This window comes from Thalassophryne amazonica, chromosome 7 (assembly GCF_902500255.1).
Source record: "Thalassophryne amazonica chromosome 7, fThaAma1.1, whole genome shotgun sequence".
Lineage (NCBI taxonomy): Eukaryota > Metazoa > Chordata > Actinopteri > Batrachoidiformes > Batrachoididae > Thalassophryne > Thalassophryne amazonica.
The window spans coordinates 12,009,176-12,024,512 of NC_047109.1; the positions used below are offsets into that span (position 1 = coordinate 12,009,176).

Genomic DNA, 15,337 nt, shown 5'->3' on the forward strand with positions numbered 1-15,337 from the left:
GAAAGGTGCAGTTTTGTTTTATTGGAGGGGGGATACCGGTCAGTAACTGGTGTGACCACCATTTGCCTCATGCAGTGCAACACATCTCCTTCGCATCATCCGTGAAGAGAACACCTCTTCAACGTGCCAAACACCAGCGAATGTGAGCATTTGCCCACTCAAGTCGGTTTCGACGACCAACTGGAGTCAGGTCGAGACCCCGATGAGGACGACGAACATGCAGATGAGCTTCCCTGAGACGGTTTCTGACAGTTTGTGCAGAAATTCTTTGATTATGCAAACTGATTGTTTCAGCAGCTGTCCGAGTGGCTGGTCTCAGACGATCTTGGAGGTGAACATGCTGGATGTGGAGGTCCTGGGCTGGTGTGGTTACACGTGGTCTGCGGTTGTGAGGCTGGTTGGATGTACTGCCAAATTCTCTGAAACGCCTTTGGAGACAGCTTATGGTAGAGAAATGAACATTCAATACACGAGCAACAGCTCTGGTTGACATTCCTGCTGTCAGCATACCAATTGCACGCTCCCTCAAATCTTGCAACATCTGTGGCATTGTGCTGTGTGATAAAACTGCACCTTTCAGAGTGGCCTTTTATTGTGGGCAGTCTAAGGCACACCTGTGCACTAATCATGGTGTCTAATCAGCATCTTGGTATGGCACACCTGTGAGGTGGGATGGATTATCTCAGCAAATGAGAAGTGCTCACTATCACAGATTTAGACTGCTTTGTGAACAATATTTGAGGGAAATGGTGATATTGTGTATGTGGAAAAAGTTTTAGATCTTTGAGTTCATCTCATACAAAATGGGAGCAAAACCAAAAGTGTTGCGTTTATATTTTTGTTGAGTGTATAAAACATCTGCACAGACTACTTGCACAGCGGAGGTGCACATCAGGTTAGAATGGTTTATAATCCAATAAATATTTCTGAATCCCAAAAATGCAGTGGTGGTCTTAGTGACCACAGTCTAAGGATTTGGAACTGAAAGAAACTGACAAATAAGCTCATTTCAAGTGAGGTAACTTCAAAACCATTCATATAAAATCCTTTCTCGCAGGATTGTGTGATCTTGTGACCAATTTGTTTTAGAACATAACTACGATTAAGAATCAGAAGATATTTCTTTATTTTTCTGATTTAGTGTATGTTTGTGTGGAAACAGTCTCTCTCTCTCTCTCTCGCTCTCTCTCTCTGTCTCTCTCGAGCCTCATTCACTGTGTGTCTTCCTTCCTTTCTTTTCCTTTTGTAAGTAATTTTTTGCAAAATCCTTTCTGATTGGTTGTGTGGAAGTAACAGTTTGCTTCTCTAATTTAGTACATTTTTTCTGCAGAAACTGTGTCTGTCACTGATGACCCCACCAGCTCCTAATCCATCATAAATCCAGCATTCATTCATGATCTAGCAGATGGCAGTCATGTCTGTGTAAATTACAAAGTTGCTTTTTTGATCTGTTGCATCAAAGTTCACCAAACGCACCTTTTCTTGGAGATATTGTTTTTAAATTATTATTAACACCCTAAAAACCAAATAAAGGCACCGCTGGGTCCCTCCTTTTAGACGCAAAGGCAGTTTAATAGCTTTGTTGAAATAGAATGAGGTATTAGATTACAATGAACAGAACGACAAATGTAGACACACTCCTATAAATCAATTTTCTGTGGATGTTTCAGCTCAGTTTGTATACAGTGACTAACTGTTTCACCTGCAAGTCCATAAAAATACAAAATAATGTGACATTTTAACTCTTTAAGCACTGAGTGGTAAAGAACGTCTTGAAAAAGTCCCTTAACAGTTTTTAAGTGATTTAAGACTTTGTTCAGAATAATTCACTCTGCACTGCTGTGCAAAAAAAGAAGAAGAAAATCAGCAAACACACAAGCACATTGTGGATGAATTTAAGCAGTCCCCCGTGCAAGCTCAGGGCGAGGATGTGCTGATCCAAAAGACAGTGTATCCTGGACTGTAGGACAGCAGTGAACATGTGCACGTCCCATGCACCGCTTTCTGCCTAACATCACCTGCATTGGACGAGAAAGAAACTGTGCTGGAGAGCCGAGCTGTGCGCCCTGATGTCTCCCATGGCGTGAGTCATGAGAACTCCCATACTTGTGTTATTGAATGACGGAGACCCCCGCCGTCCCTCCGAACATGTAATACACGCTCAAACAGCTGTGGAAATCATCTCGCTGTGAAACGCCAGGTGTCTGTAACCTCACATGAGGTTAGATTTTGGCAGGCTGGAGCAGCTACCAGGTCCACAGGGCCTCAGCGGGGGACAGGTCATCACACTTTTCCTCCTATCACTCATCCATCTGCCCTCCTCCAGCTTATATCATCCTCCAGCCGTATTGTTTCTCCCTTTTAGCACCTGCCATCTTTTCCTTTTCCCAGTAGCACAGATCAGGCTTTTCTTTCATTCTTTCTTGATTTCTTTCTTTTTCTTTTTTCTTTCCTGTTCTGTCTTTTTTGTCCTTCCTTTACTGTCTTCCTTTCCTTTCTTCCTTCCCTTGTTTTTCTTTCTTTCTTTCTTCTTTCCTTCCTTCTTTCTTTTTCTTCCATCCTTTTTCTCTCTTGCATCCTTTCTTGCCTTCTTTAATGTGTTCCTTATTTTTTCTTTTTCTTGAATAAATTTTTGCTTTTCTTTTATCTGTCTTTTTCTTTCATTCTTTTGTTTCTTTATTTTCTTTTATGTGTTTTTTCTTTCTTTGCTTTTTTCTTTTTATTGTTTTGAGGTACATGCGGATGGGCATTGAGGGCTACAACTCACAATTAATTTTACTATTCATTATTCTATCAATTATCATTTTATTTATAAAACATCAGAGAACACAAAAAATCTACACAATCCAAAGTCCTCAAATGTCTTTGAATTTGTGGTCAAGAAATAAAATTCTAAATTTTATCAGCAATAAAAAAGAAGAAAAAAAGAAAACATTGAGAGCATGCAGCCAAACTATTTCATTTTTGATAATGTAAATAGATGGCAGTTATTTCAGTCAAATAAGTAGCCATTTAATAATTTCAGCACTTATGGGTTAGTTTATTGTTATTATAAATTCATTTTTGTATTATATTTTCTCCCATATGACATTGACTTATAATTTACTGAAAATGTGTAAAAAAAAAAAAAAAAAAAAAGTCAGTGGAAAGGTAATAACATTGATAATAATGTAGCAAATGATAAAGAAAATGTTATTGTCTATTAAATACATTAAAAATTGCATTGTAAAAATTCATGCATTTATAATCCCAATTGTAGTCTCATTGTGTTATTTTTTAATTATGCCAACATGTTTTAATGTACTTTCAGGCATGCTAGTCAACATTTTTAATTACCTTTATTATGTTCCTTTATTAGTAGTTGTCTTGGGTTTGGTTTTTCATTTCTTCATCTTTGATTACCACCAGTAATCTTCAGTCATTTCACCCACAGTGCAGATGTTCTGACTGTTTATCTGCCGCGGCCTGCGAGAGATGAGATATTTCAAGGTGCTGCAGATGTCTGACTTCAGAACGAGGCTCCGCAGCTGCAAAGTCCATAATGACCCAAACGCAGAAGCCCTGAACTGATTGGCCACATATTGAGTTACAGAGGAGAATGGGGTTGGCGTGGGGGAGGGGGTGTTCTGTGGGTGGGGTTAGAAGGATAGGGAGACATGATTTCCGAGGGAGATGTGTCTTCAGTGATGCTGATGCGAAACCTCTGGGTTAAAAGATGTGCGCTAAGTTTTCTCATTTCCAGAGGAAAGCAAGAAGGTTTTTTTTTAAACCAGCTGATTGAAAAAAGAGTCTGAAGAAAGACTACGTGACATCTGACAACAGATACAAGAAGTTCATCTCCCTCACACACACACAAACACACAGAGTCACACACAAACACGTCCACAGATGCCACTGCGACTGTTCTCTGAGCAGAGTCTCTGAAACCTCAGGAGCACATCTGTATGAAGGAGGCGGAGCTAGCAATGCATCATTTCAATGGTGAGGTTTATTATTTATCGATTTTAATTTATGGATTTTGTTGAAAAGGGTTAAGATTCACCAGGAAAAGGTGATACAGTTTTGTAGCACATGCATATAAGAGTGGACACTTGACATTTTTTTAGATATATATTTTAAAATTAGGAGATAAGAGTATGATATGACGTGGGTGTAAGTAAATAAAATATTGCAGTAGATATGAGAAATTATAAAATAATATTGTCTGTAATATTGTGACAAAACACAATTCTAAACTAGACCAATTCCTGGGCTATTGGCTAAGGGATAGGTATGTATGTTGTAAAATGCACTGAGTGAATAGATGAATAAATAAGTTCACCCCCTCCTGTTTATTATGATGGCAGTAAGAGCTGCCATCCTGTAAGTTACCACATTAAAGGAATATGTAATGAAGATAAAATGAATAAACTTTAATGCCCTGATCATTACAAAAAGCACATTTTCTTTGTTTATGTAATATTCCATTTACCTGTCTGCCACCTGCTAGTCATGTCTGGGACCGTTGCAGGGAACAAATGTAACATCATATGTGTGATGTAAATTAGCAGCAGGTGTGGTTGGCATTAATCTCGTTGGAATTTAGCTTGTTTCTCAGTTTCTTTTGTTGCCAAAGTCTACGTCTGGGGACCATCAAAACTACCAATGCTTGTTTTCAAGACAATTTGGTGTTTCGCAGTTGTGAATCTCGCCGTCTTGCTGACTCTCCGTGACTCACGCGACAGGTCAGTTTCAGCAGAGTTCCTGTTCAGGGCACGATGTAAACACACCTCGTTAAGTATCAGCAACAAGACAACATCGGCACACAGCAGAAGTTCATCACAGGTGCTAGTGAACTCACTGAATCAACGCCATCCACATTCTCGGTAGCCATTGTTTACATACACTGCGAGACGCTAGAACTTTGCTGGAGCCGCTGTGCATTCTGGGAAGCACAGGGGGCCGCCAGTGGTATTATGGGAAATGTTAAAGTACCAACTGAAAATCTTGGAATACAAAGTTAATTTCATACGGTATCTTGCAAATTAAACAGATCCATTAAAGATTCAGAGCTGCTCTAATCATTGCGGGATAGAACATATCGCTAATGTAACACATTTTTTTAATTTAATCACTGCAAAGTTTGTCAGTTTTTAAAATGATGAATGCAATTAACAATATTGCTTGAACATTGTTCAATAAGGAATTTTGGGCCTTGGTATGGATATACAAGCTTTGCTAGTGTGACAGTGTAACATCATAAGCATGCAACAGTGACCTTATAGTCTTTATGAAATTTTGTTGGAATTTTGTGGATATTTGTAAAAACTGTATGTTTCTGGAATCTGTATATTTTTCTTATGTTTTCTCTGAAGCCTTCATGGTGACCATCTTGGATTTATAAAAATGGTGGCTTAAAATAGGAGTTTTTCAATATCTCAGCTTCTAGGTCACCTAGGATTTTGATTTCAGTGGCTAAATACACATTTTCAGGTTTCCGAAATCTAATGGTGCTAATTGGGCACCGTCACATTGATAGGTGAGTACCACTGGATTTCCTGGCCCTGAAAATGTATATTTGGCTAGTAGAATCAATCTTGATTCTACTAGCCAAATATAATCTGGAATCCAAATAGAATCTAGCCAAAGATGTCAACAAAATGATTTTTTTTTTTTTTTTTTTTTTAAGATTTAAATCAGAAAAAGAATTTTCTTTGGCACCACTATAATTTTATTTATTAGCCTTTAAATAAGGGATTCATAATATTACATTGTCAACAGTCTGCGTTGTCTAGGTAAAAAGAATGAATAGTTCCCTTAAAGGGCAAGAAATTCAAATGAACATATGGCATTGAAATACGCTTGGCAATGACCCATACAGTCTGTGATAGCGACCATAGCAACGTCATACTGTCCATCATGTGGGGGCTTCCCTTGATGCCTGTGAATGATGCTGGGAAGCACAAGGTGAAAGCCAGTCATAGTAGAGAAAGGCACACTGACATCTGCTGGGTGTTCCATCGAACAAAATAATCCAACATGGTGGAAAGTACAGCAAAACAGCTTATTTCTGGATAAATCTAATTTGTTTCTCATATATTTTGTAAAGGTTAGCAAGAAATAAACACTTCTGAATCATAAAAATGCTGTTCTTGTAACCAGATAAGACCTCTGAAGTGATTTGCAATACATCTTACAAATGTTAGCATGTACTCCCCATGTACACACATCACACAAGGTCAAAGGTAATTTCTGGTGATTTCAAAAAACCTCATGAATGCACACACACACTTCCAGTTGCAGATAGCATTAAAAAGAAAATACGTAAAATATAATTCCCCCCAAATAAATATGTTCTCTTCATTAAAATGAAGTGTAATTTTGCAACACAACCTTTAAAAGGCTTGGATGTCAGTAGAAACTAAGTAAGTTTTGTGAAATTTGAAAGGCCGTACAGCTTTAAGCCAGTATTTTTATAAATTCAAGATGGTCGCCACGGTTTCTTCCAGAATAACTGAAAAACCAATTTTGTGATTGGCGATTGAATCCACTTTTCAAATCTCCAGAAAAATCCAGTGCCCCTGCACATAGTGAAGTCCACCTATTTTGTCGGTGGGCTTCACAAGGCCTTTTGGTCTTCACTTTATGTTGTAGTTATTGTGAATGTTAAAAGATGTCAACATGACCCAAAATACCAGGTTCAATGGTCCTCACCCATATCTATCAGAACCAAACTGCAAACAAGGGCGGACATGTGCAGTATTTGTTTTGAACTATTTTTTAATTTTTAGGTATATTTATTACTGTTTTAAGCTATTTAAGGGGTTTTATTAAGTTGGGTATTTTTAATGTTAATTGATGTTTTAGAGGGTAGAGGGATACGTGCAATATGGGACATGTGCAGCATGGGATAAGTGTAATATGGGACAGTGACAATGTGGGATCAGTGCAGTACGAGTTATGTTTGTCTCTGAGCCCCCCCCCCCCCCCCCAAATCTCCTCATGTTTTTTAATTCTTATTGAAGTATGTGTATGGGTGAGTGTGTGTGAGGGTGGTCATTGTTTTTGAGGATGCACAATCAAATTTCGTTGTGCTGATTGCTGTGCAATGACAATAAAGGTGATTCTGATTCTGATTCTGTTTCACAACTGGACATGCAGTCGTTTTTGTGTACCTGCTCACAAACTGACTCACTCTGCACTCTTTGAGCAGGTCACTCCAGTTGAATGCCTGGATGTGAATGTTTCTTCATGTACGTGTGCGTATCACAGTCTGAGATACGAGGTCTGAGAGGACAGTGAACATGTGGTTTCCACATCTCCCACTCGTCTTCTCCTCCCGTCAGCTCGCATGGCCTTGTCTCTTCTGACAAGTCTGTTAAAGAGACTCAGGTGATGATCCTTCCGCAGAGGAAGTGGTGAAAAGAGGAGGCTCTGTGCGCCTATCTTCCACTAAATCCACTTCATATGCACGTGAGATCGAGTAAAAGACGTGTGTAATAGAGGTCATAGATCAGGAGTTGGGCTTTTGGCGGATTCTTGCAGCAGTCCTGCAGCTTTTATAGCAGTGAGCTGAAGTATTACCGGTAACATTTACTATTAAAAGCATAAGTAAGAAAAAGCTGATGCACTTTGTCAACACTGCTAAAAACAGTATTGTGTTCCTACAGTCTGTTTGAAAGACGGGATTTTGAGGTCATTATTAGACGCTGATCCCTTGCAGCCCTTCTTACCTCATATTCTCATCCAAATTCTCACATAGCATGAAGTCATTTGTGTAAGAGGAGAACACTTGTGTTTTGTGGGGGTTATTTGTACAGGACCGCTTGGTTACCAGCCAGAAACACTGTGATCCCAGATTTAATTAATTTCAGCCTCTGGCACACAATTGTTTTGCTTCAAAGGGTCTCAATTAATTCTTTTTTTTTTTTACTCCTCTCAAGTCCCTAAAGAATGTCCAGCTACAGAGAACGGAAATGCAGCCATTAAACATGTAATGGCTGGGTTTTTGTTCCAAAGGCATTTCATTTACTTAACATTCAGACTGTGGAGAGAAAGAGCGAGAACGATGGCAGCCATAATTTCTCAGGCCTCTAAAATTACCATGTGACCACACGGAGATGGAGGCTGATAGTTGTTGAGAAATGGAAAGTGAGAGGCGAATGGAATGAAAAAGGAAATCAGGAAAAACAATAAGAATGTGATGGCATTAAACTGTCTTGTCATTCTCTCTTTTTGGTTTCGGAAATCACTTTTGACATTTAGGGCAATTTTTACCAGCAGGTGGAAGGAGGAGGAGGGAGGAAAGGATTCCAGGTGAACAAATCAGGTCCTCCTCCCGGCTTTTTATTTGACCCATGATTCCTCCTGCGCCCTCCTATTTATCCCGCTGAATAGATGAAGGTGGAGTTGGTTGGCAGCTGAAGGGAGCAGGGGTCCGACTCTGAGCCATGCTGCTCGCTTGTCCCCAGAGCAGATCAAATTAACGTTTTATAAAATCAAGATTTCCTGCATTTAAATAGTTGTGGTTTCCCGGCTGGTTCCAGTATCTCAGAGGGGGAATTCAAACCTCCTCGCATTACTCAATGTCGAAATGCTGCCCGTGCGTTTACACACAGCAGAAGGCGAGGGTTGGGATCATCTGAATAGTAGATGGTAGCTAAAGGAAATGACATCGCTCCGAGCATCCAGTGGTCTCGCACCTGTGGAGGTCCGAAGCACTGAAGGGGTCGAAGAGAAGTGAAGATGACTCATTCTCACCTTCCCACTTACCGTGTGGTCCAGTGCTCTGAATCATAAGCAGGTGTCTTTACTGCTCTTTTTTCCAACCTTTCTCTAGTCCTTGGTCTTCGTGTTTTCCCCTCTGTGTCCTACTCTGCAGGGACCTGAAGCCTGAGAAACAGCAAGTAAACACAGGAGCTATGATTCAGCCTGAAGGAGGATGTACAGTATATTAAAGCTGACAGTGTGAGTTGTGTCGCACAACAGTGTGTAGGAAAACTCACGTTCGTATGTATCTTTCAGCATGTGAGAATGTTACGAGAGAGAGATACTGTACATATGGTATTTTCCACCTGAAGAGGATGATAAGTTGTGTCATTGTTCTGTAATTGGAATTCACTTTTTAACACAGCTTGTGGTGTGTGTCATAAGGACTTTTAAATTACAATAAGCAAAAATAGACAAATACACATAAATAAACATGCAGTGGCAACATATTGGATGTTATTTGATCCAGTTGAACATGGATTGCTGACCCACAGTGTTGGAAACACAACAACAAAAATGTGAGTCCATTTATTTTTGTATTTATTTATTTTTTGGTTTGTTTTTAATCAGCTGTTTATTTTTGGATTATAGTGTATTGTTGTAGTATACTTTTACTATTGGAGTTTTTTGTGTTTAATGCATTGATTTCTGGGAAAGTGATAATAATGATGAACTAGCGTGTTGTCAGTGGGCATCCACGGACTCTAGATTGGGTAGTGTTTATAAAATAGGTAGTTGACATTTTTCAAAGGTGGTAATAAATTGTGGTAAGTTTCTATCTTGATTTTAAGTGAAAGTGCAGGAAATTAAAATGAAATAGTTTTGTGAATAATTGTATTTATTATTTGGCATATTGATGTCATGTTTTACAGCTGGCAATGTGGAGATATTTCCTTTGTTCAGAGCTTGTCTGGTTACCAGGGACAGAATAATGGTGATATCAATATCCATTATTCACTATTGTTACCTAATATCCCTAATTTCTTCAAAAATATTAGTCCTATCAACTTTCTGTTTTTGCTGCGCTTTTCCTTGACCCAAAATACATATGCATACTAAATGGCAAATGTCAGCTCTCCCCAGTTTGGTTTTAGTGTAAGTCATAGGACCTCCAAAAAAAGAAACAAAAAAAAAACTGAAACCAGCTGACTTGTAGTCCAGAAAATACGGTATATGTCAGTCTAGCAATATAAATGTTGTCTTGATGTTTCCCGCAAAGATAAACTGGATCACCATCTGTATTCAGATTGCGCCTGAATCACATGACACTAGCAGACACATCCTGCTCCTGGCATGTGGCTTGCTATTGGGTTAAACTTTTAGCCTGCCATTATGGTTCTTCCAGTTACATTTTGTGCTTTTTTCATACATAGTGCAACAAATGCAAGGATCACCTTTATTTGATGGACAGAGTCAAATAAATAAAGAGAGAGAAAGACACGTGGTAAGGATCACCCAGCATCAGCCTCGGTGTTCCACTGCTGCTAAAGTCCAAATTGTGACATGTAGTCCTTTGGTGCTGTGCACTGACTTGAGACTACCATAAAAAAAAGACTTTGTGTAGTTCCTCAGTCCAGCCAAAAATCACATCACCATTTCATATGAACAGCTCTTCATGCATCCAGACGGCTTACAGCGGAGTGGATTTTATGTGTGTATGTTACAAGCATTAGCAGCGTCAGTTAGCTCAATCAAATCATTGTGTCGTTGTCCCCCGCGCGCCCGCGCACACACACATGCAACCGGGTCGGTCGACTGTGTACGTCCTCAATGCAGCAAAAAAAAAAAACATCAGAAATTAGTCCACCTTTTCTTCTTTCTTCCTGCTAACAGCCTCCAGACAGCGCAGTGGATTTGTTTTGTGTGTGTGTGTGTGTATATATATATATATGTGTGTCTTATAAGAATGAGCAGCGTCAGTTAGCTCAATCAAATTATGTTTTGATAGAGTCCTCCTCCACGCGCACACGCAACCTGGTCGGCACTTGTGCGTGCGTATGCTGTCAAAAAAAGACTGTGTACGTCCCCAGTGCAGCAAAAAAAAAAAAAATCACATCAGAAATGAGTCCAGCTTTTCATTCCAACTTCCTGCCAACAGCCTCCAGACAGCACAGTGGATTTGTTTTGTGTGTGCATGCACGCGCGTGTTGTGTGGGCACGCACACGCATGTGCGTGCATGAGAACATGCACATGTGTGTGTGTGTGTGTGTGTGTGTGTGTGTGTGTGTGTGTGTGTGTGTGTGCGCGCGCACACAGAGTGCAATGGTACCAAATTTGCACTCTAAATGAAACCAAACTGCACTCTAAATGCAATGCAACACAAATGGAATGAATTAATCCATGCCATGTGACATGCAAAGCACCATACAAGGATCCACTCAGCCGTTATATAATTACTTCTTGTTGAGGCGTCCATCTGCAAACTTTTCATTTCTGCAGAATAACCAAAGAACAGCTTCTCTGATTGAAATCATTTCTCTGGGATTTGTTGGGGTTGGCTAGAGGAAGTTTTCATTTAAAAATGGGTGTTGTCCATCATCAAATATGTCCGCCATTGGCACCATCCTTTTATCATTTCAGTACAATAACTAAACAATACCTTTTACTGTTTGAGGCCATTTCTTGGTTGTGTATTGGTGGACGCTAGAGGAGGGTTGTTTTCTAAAATGGCCATTGTGCGTTGTCTAATATGGCTACTATGGATGCCATCTCGATTTTCCTTTCCACACAATAATTAAAAAACATCTCATCTGATTGAACCCATTTCTTGGTGGTGTTTTGGGAGAGGCTAGAGGAAGTGTCCTTTAGAAAATGGGGGATGAATACACCACAACCAATTGTAAACCAGCAATCTTTCCCAATACAAATAGACCACATGCCATTTTTAAAGCACGTCTTTCACTATAGAAATAATTTCCAGACTTCATTTTCACCTTTCTGCTGTAAAACTACAGGCCACTTTGAGTTGCTCTTGTTTAAAATGCACTCTGTGTGGTTAGCTCCGTCTATGCTAATGGCCATTTCCCCTTTTGTGGCTCGTCGTTAGTCCAACACGCCCTGTCTTGAATAAATTGTACTTCATCCATTCATGTCTGGAAAACTTGCATCATTGCGTTCAAAAAAAAAAATCTGAACTGCTTCAATAGCCATTTGGGATTAATCTTTACTCCTCTGCTGTTTCAAAACACAGTTTGTTTATCGTTCCTTCAGTCTTCCCCTGAAATGTAGTGTGTAGAGTTAGATTTTGTTGGGGGGGGGGGGGGGGGGGGGGGTCTTATTATTGGGTTCTCTGTACACTGTGAGATTGTCAGTTTCTTTCTGCATTGGTTGACAGACACCGGCCTTTGCACACTCACTCCGGTCATGTTGTCACTCCTCAAGTCCTACAATTTTCTGGTTCTTGAGGAAGAGCAAACTTTCTGGGTTTGGCAGCACTTTTTATTTTGATTGAAAAGCACAAGTTAAAATTAAGTTGATGAAGCAGAAACAATCTGTTCTGCCTTGGTGGAAATGTTCTGTGTTTCTGACAAACATCATCATCTCCCCTGGTGTTGCTGTTGTTGCTGTTCTGCACAGCACATTATGAAGATTAAGCTTCAGTGCGACCTCATGGCAACGCTGACCTCCAACTGAGACCCCCCCCCCCCCCCCCAAAAAAAAAAAACCTTGTTTGGCCTCAGATGAACCGCCGACCTTCATCTCCTTCCACTGCTGTATGTTGTGTTGATGGCACCACCAACGTAAGCCCATCTTCACTTTCACATGTTCTGTCCACCCATGATACAGATGCATAATAATCCCATTATTAATAATAATAATAAAAAAATGTTCCGTCTTTTGTTCGGAGTTGGAATCTGAAAGGAGTCGGAAGGGAATTTCATGTCAGAAAAACACATTGAAGCAGAAGGCGAGAGTGTATATTTTGGCTGAGAAAACTGTTATTTTTGTGGAACAGTGCTCAGGCAGCTCTGCATTAGTCACAGCTAATGCACTATAAAAATAAAAAAACTGTCCGTGTGGCTAATTCGATCCGGAGTTTTTAATACCTCATCCACCGTAAGTCCAGTCCAGAAGAAGTGCTGAATCCCAGCATTGATTAATGCTGGTGTACGTGGCTTCACCTGAGATGGTGCAGCCAGAGCCATTTTCAGAACAATTTTCATGACATCTCCTGAGTAAACATTTGCTCAAACTGATGTCAGTTCAGTTTGTGCGGCAGGTGATAAGAGGTAGCTCGCAGTGGAGCTTTCAGACACACAGTCATCAGTGGAATAACAGAAGAGCGACCAGCAGTGTTGATCCTGTTAATTAAACTAATGGCAGGCGAGGCCGTGGATATCAGCAGCTGCAGGCTCAGAGGTTGCTGTGGGAGTCTTCAGTTGCATGAACACATCTGAACATTAGCAGCGTTCATAACCAAAACTATGAGGAAAATTTCAACATTTTTCTTCCCGCCTTTTCTCATGTTGCATGTGTGTCTTCAGTTGATTGTCAGAGTTTGGGACCTTGAAGAAAGGTGCTGGATATGTCTGGTGTTTTTGGCACAGCACTTGGCTGTAACATGCTTGACAACAAATAAATTAGTCACTTTGAGGCAGACACACCGATGTTTCTGATGCTGCTGTAACGATCCCGGCAGGTGGAGTCAGTGCTGACATGATATTCACTCATTTCCTTAAAATTTCACCTATTAAATAAAATCATAACAGCGCACATATTTGACAATTAGAACTAATTAAAAAGATCATTTTCTTTGGATGAGCAAAAGAGAAAAGGGGAGAAATACCTCGATTGTCAGTTTTTTGTTTTTAAGTTAAAAAAAAGTGGAATGACTCACTCTGTTCCTTTGAGGCTCAGCCTTTCTTAGACAAGGAGGGGGCTCCAAAGAAAAGGGCGGTGGACCACTGCTCAAGGGTAATATGGATGAACATCTATGAATCCTCCAGGATGGGACACCAGTCCAATGCACATTACTTCCCCAGCTAAGACCCTTATTTACTAACTGGTACTAACTATTCCACATGTAATGTAAGTATGTCGCCATCTTCTTAATCTTAGATACACAAAGAAAGCCTCTGACCTGAGGCTGCAGGGCACATGAAGGCACATAATGCTGCATTTACACATAACTATGACAAGTCACGAATGCACAGTGAAATCTGGCACCGCGTTACAATTGGTGTCAAAACGTGACAGTTTTCGTGACAATTCTTAATGACACGTGACAGTTTGGGCTCCAAGAACCATCACAAGAACCAGTATGAATGCTGTCACACTCTATTAAGGATCACCACTAATCAACACTTATCAACACCCTCAGTTGTGAGCTCCGTGTTGTGAAAGTGACGTGACACGGACCCACAACAGGGGGCGTTAATGAACGGACAATGGATAAGCCAAAAAGTAACAATTTAATGTTGTGAATCACACAACGATGTACAGACAATAACAATATAGTGACTGTCAATCATACACCAGGTGACGTGTGGGCAGGCTCGACGATAGAAGACGCCTGGCGAGAGAGAGGCCGGATCCACACAGCTTCCACCACCAACGGAGCTGAAGAACACCGGAGCCGCCAAGCCCTGCGCCCCAGGTGGCCGCTGTCTTCAGCAGTCAGACCCGGTACTGCTGGCAGAGAACAGAAACAGTCCTGATGAGTGTGAGGACACACACTCAGTAATCCCACAGTCTGTATGCAGTAAGGAGGGAGAACCTCCACATCCAATCACACACTCGTACAGCTCCTGGTTTAACCACTTATCTGGGTTGGGATGTGAGGCGAAGCCGTCGCTGTCACACCAAACGCCAATCCCTCAGACAAGGAAACACTCCAGGAAAACGGCTGTAACAGAAGTTCAGGTTATACACACAAAGTGTCTGTCAGCAGAGAAATTACCTGATTGGTAGTTGATTTCTCGGCGGGGAGGTGGAGTTGCAGTCCGGTCTTTATGGTGGTGGTGATGAGTAGTGGATGAGTGACAGCTGTCACTCCTGGTCGCTGTGACGCCCTCTCGTGCTTGAAGCCCGCACTTCAAGCAGGGCACCATCTTGTGGTGGTGGGCCAGCAGTACCTCCTCTTCAGCGGCCCACACAACACTCCGCAGTGGTGGGCACAGATAACCAAAAAATTAACTTCGAAAAGAGATAATCAGATAACTGAAAAGTTATCTTCGATAAAGATAAAACAATAAACCACCCAAAAATGTATCGGAAGTTACAGATAACCGATAACAGATAAATTCCAATATTATCTCTGGCACATTTACAACTACTAGTAAAACAAATTTAATAGCTTCTAATAATATTAAAAATAACAACAGACCCAAACAATAAGACCACACTTTTTTCTTTCAACAGTCTTCCCCTGCTGGAAGCTCTTGTTCACTACAGCGCTCCGAGCACAGAGGTACCCCGAGACCCAAACAATAAGACCACACTTTTTGACGTTATGGGAAAAAGTAATAGAAGCTAGCCTAAGAAAACAGGTGAAAATCTTTATGCAGCAATATGGTTTCATGCTGTGAGAGAGCACTACAGATGCAATGTTTGATCTGAGAGTACTGATGGAGAAGTATAGAGAAGACC

General features: G+C 40.6%; 1 protein-coding gene across 1 annotated transcript in view; it reads left to right on the forward strand.

The window, feature by feature from the left end:
• LOC117513625 (vacuolar protein sorting-associated protein 13B-like) overlaps window positions 1-15,337 on the forward strand; it is a 1,146,044-nt gene that overhangs the window by 887,187 nt on the left and 243,520 nt on the right.